The sequence below is a fragment of the Mus pahari genome, chromosome 14, assembly GCF_900095145.1.
Source record: "Mus pahari chromosome 14, PAHARI_EIJ_v1.1, whole genome shotgun sequence".
Classification (NCBI taxonomy): Eukaryota; Metazoa; Chordata; class Mammalia; order Rodentia; family Muridae; genus Mus; species Mus pahari.
The window spans coordinates 48145104-48149335 of record NC_034603.1 but is presented as its reverse complement, the minus strand read 5'-3'; the positions used below and the strand labels follow the sequence as shown (position 1 = coordinate 48149335).

Below are 4232 nucleotides of genomic sequence, written 5' to 3'. Positions count from 1 at the left end.
AAGGTCCTGAGTTTGAATCCCAGCAACCACAAGATGGCTCATAACCATCCCATCCGTAACAAGATCTGACACCCTCTTCTGGAGTGTCTGAAGACAGCTACAGTGTACTTACATATAATAAATAAATAAATCTTTAAAAAAAAATATAAAAAAAAAAAAAAAAAAGATTGAATTTGGCATGGTGGCTCATGCCTGTAATCCCAGAATTTGGTAGGTTAAGACAGGAATGTTGCTCTGAGCATCCTGGACTGCCTGAACTATAATAGTGAATTCCAAGCAACCTTGGGCTATTGATGTGATAAGAAGTCCTATTACAAACAAAAGTCTTATGCTCTTTTTGTTTTGTTTTGTTTTGCTTTGCTTTGCTTTGCTTTTCAAGACTGAGTAGCCCAGGCTTTCCTGAGATTCACTTTATAGACCAGGATAGCCTTGAAATCAGAGATCCACCTACCTCTGTCTTTCAAGCACTGAAAGTAATGGTGAGCACCACCCCATCGGGCTGTTTGTGCTGTGTTTATATACTAACGGTACACTTCCCTAATTATACATAATTATACAAACCACATAACTTGGTCAGATTGCCCTTAAGCGTTTGACACACATTAATAACTAGTATTGTGACATGCATATTAGTTTCCTGCTTTGGTTTGGTTTGACTTTTTGAAACAAGATCCCAACTGGGCAGTGGTGGCGCATGCCTTTAATCCCAGTACTGGGAGGCAGAGACTGGAAGATCTCCATCCTGGCCTACAGAGGATTCCAGGACAGCTAAGGCTACACGGAGAAACCCTGTCTTATCAAACAAACAAACAACAAACAAATAAATAAAAGAGAGAAAGAAAGAAAAAAAAGAAGTAAAGCCAGGGAATATATCAATGAAACATTTGCCATATATGTGTGTGTATATATACATATATGAATTTTTTTTATTTTCTCAACAAACCCAGGATATCAGAGCAATTTTTAACCTGTTAATATAGATCAGATAATTAAGGGGCTGGATCTGTATGGGTCTGTAGCTTAGTAGATAGAATGTTTTCCCAGCATGCACAAAGCTTTGGTTCAACCCCAAGCACTACATGGAAGCACATGCCTATAATCCCAGAACTCAGAGAGGTAGGCTCCAAAAGTTGATGTCTGACCTCTGTGTAATTTACTTTGTACATCCCAGACTTACATCATAAACAATAATGTCAAATGTAAAGATTTATTATTATTAGTTATAGTTGTCTCTGTGTGTCTGTGTGTGTTGGGTATTTATAACAGAGCCCTAGACCTTAACACAACTGACTCCATGATGGAACTGCCATTTAAGATGTAAAACTCAGCACTTAGACAGCACTGCCAAAATGGCCTAATTCATCAAAGTTCATAGATATGGGAAATTCTCTAAATATACTAAGGTTGCTTTTTTTCTCTTATAGTTCTGTTTTCTTTTCTTTTCTTTTCTAAGTTTTTTTTTCTTTTTAATCACCTTTCTAAAGGCTGCCACTGTTTGGATTTTCCAAACATACACCCTAAAAGGCTCAGTTTCTCATGCAACTTTTGCCGTCTGTTATTTAATTTGAGACGGAAAAAGAACAAAAGACCTGAGCAGTGAAGGCTGGTAACAACCTCAAAGCGTTAAGACCCACAATAATCCATGCGCAGCCCATCTGGCTCACAAATCTGATTTAGTAGAAGGCAGTTCAGGAGCTGGAATACTTGAAAAGATTCTCATCTGTAGGTTTTAGAATTTTCTTATCTGCCATATTCACCACCCAGCCAGGAGCAAGACCAAAGAACATCTGCCTTGGATCCTCCCGAGTGCTGAGCATTCTGATGAGTTCATCTTTCGGGATATCAGGAAGGACGGAGCCATACTTCATGGAGAGTTCAAGTCTTGCTTCAGAAAACTTGGCAGGGTCAGCCAGGTACCCCTGGTTTTTTCCATCGGTGTAACAGGGCACCAGTGCCTCGGTGGAAACATTCTTTTTGGAACTGGTTGTCCCCACAGAAAAAAAAAGGAACAGGCTTGCACAGAATTTCTAGACTTCTTGGGGTCATAGAAGGCTGTAATAATGACACCGCCATTTTTTTTTTCAGTTACAGCAGTGGCTAATTCTGAAGCCAGCTGCACCTCAATATTAACTTTTGCTTGAAAAGTATCAGCACCCTCTTCAAACTCCTGGACCCCATAATCCCTTTTAAGCGTCTGGATGGTCACACCTCTCCCATTCACAAGCTGGGTTAGGTCAATAGGTTGAGTTGGATCAACTTGACCTAAATCAAGGAGATACTGTAGTCTCCTGAGACTCAACGGCTGATACTGGTGCCTAAAACTGTCCTTCATTAAATCCACATTTTGGGATTCGTATGTAAAATGGAGTCTGCCCGCCCTCAAAGCCCAGCCGGGTTCCTCTTTGCCTTTCTCCTTTATGGCCTCTGCCACACTTGCTACCTCTTGTCTGGTCACTTGGATGTCTTTCCCGTTTTCTGGAGTTAGGACTGGGCTTCAGGTTGGCCAGGCTCACTCTCCACAAGGACCGCAGCAGGTTCAGGCTGGTCCCGCAGTCTCGCGCCATGCCAGCCATGACCCATGGTCTTTTCAAGCTATAGTCCTGTTTCTGGCTAACTACTCTTGTTAACTAAAGTATGTCAAACCAAAACATGGTTATTGGGCTTAAAAGCTCGCCTTAGGAAATGCTCAGAACTGCACTAGGATCCTGAATATACACAGTAGTTTCTGACTAGCTAACAAAGACTTTCTATTGGCCTAAACCCTTGTCTGAGCAGTCCTCTCTGGTAGATACCTCACAGCAAGTGTAGATGTCCAAGGAGGCCATAAGCCTTTGACCGCTCTAGAACCGGAGTTAACAGGGAGCTGTAAATCTCATGACCTGGATTTTGGAAAATAAACTCAGGTCTTTGGTGAGAGTCATCCATGTTCCTAACTACTGAGCCTTCCATCCCCAAAATTAGAAATACAAGTTTTTTGAGACAGAGTTTCTCTGTGTACCCCCTAGATGTTCTAGAACTTTCTCTGTACACCAAGGTGGCCTCAAACTCAGAGATCCTCCTGCCTCTGCCTCTGAGATTAAAGGTGTGGACCAACATCCTTGTCTAGTGCCCAAGAATGCTTTTTTATAAGTATCCTTTGAAGAACAAAAGACTCGCCCCACAGGATGGGGGAAAATATTTTAAACCATATATCTGAGAAGGGGCTTAGGTCTAGAACATGCACACAACAACAACTCAGTGATAAAAATAGAAACCAACCTTCCCAGCCTGTGAGGTCAGAGCAAGAGGTCATCATTCCAAGAACAAGAAGAGAGAGGGTCCTTTCCTGACACCACACCTGCCAGGGCCTCCACCTGTAACTTCCCTTCCTCCTGACTGGGAGAAATACTTTTATTTATTCTTGGATTTGCTTGTTGAAACAAAGTCTCACTTGTGTATAACTGGCTGGCCTGAAACTCACTGTGTATGCCAGCTTGGCCTTCAAGTGCTAGGACTAAAGGTATGCACCACCATTTCTGTTGTTTTGTTTTGTTTTTTTAAGATTTATTTATTTATTATATGTAAGTACACTGTAGCTGTCTTCAGACACTCCAGACGAGGGTGCCAGATCTCATTAAGGATGGTTGTGAGCCACCATGTGGTTGCTGGGATTTGAACTCAGGACCTTCGGAAGAGCAGTCGGGTGCTCTTGCCTGCTGAGCCATCTCACCAGCCCCACCATTTCTGTTTTTATAAATGACCCAGTTTATGGTACTTTCTCATAAAAAGCCAAACAGCCAAACAGAGCCAGGCGTGGTGGCGCACGCCTTTAATCCCAGCACTCAGGAGGCAGAGGCAAGCAGATTTCTGAGTTCGAGGCCAGCATGGTCTACAGAGTGAGTTCCAGGACAGCCAGGGCTACACAGAGAAACCCTGTCTCGAAAAAACAAAAAACAAAACAAAACAAAACAAAAAAGTCAAACCGTCTAAAACAGAAAGGTATTTAGCTGGGGTTGTTCCTGCTATGGACCTCTTTGGATGGAGCACCATCCATTGTGGTTCTGACTGCTTATGAATGAGAATTTTCCAGACCCTGGACTCTTGTCCCCTCACTTTCTCCTGGACCATGCCTGTCTTTCTCAGTAAGAATAGTTCCCTATGCGGGGCATGGTGGCGCACGCCTTTAATCCCAGCACTCGGGAGGCAGAGGCAGGTGGATTTCTGAGTTCGAGGCCAGCCTGGTCTACAGAGTG

General features: G+C 42.8%; 1 pseudogene; it reads right to left on the bottom strand.

The window, feature by feature from the left end:
- Positions 1-1688: 1688 nt before the first annotated feature.
- On the bottom strand, positions 1689-2573 carry LOC110331051 (annotated as a pseudogene).
- Between the last annotated feature and the right edge of the window lie 1659 nt (positions 2574-4232).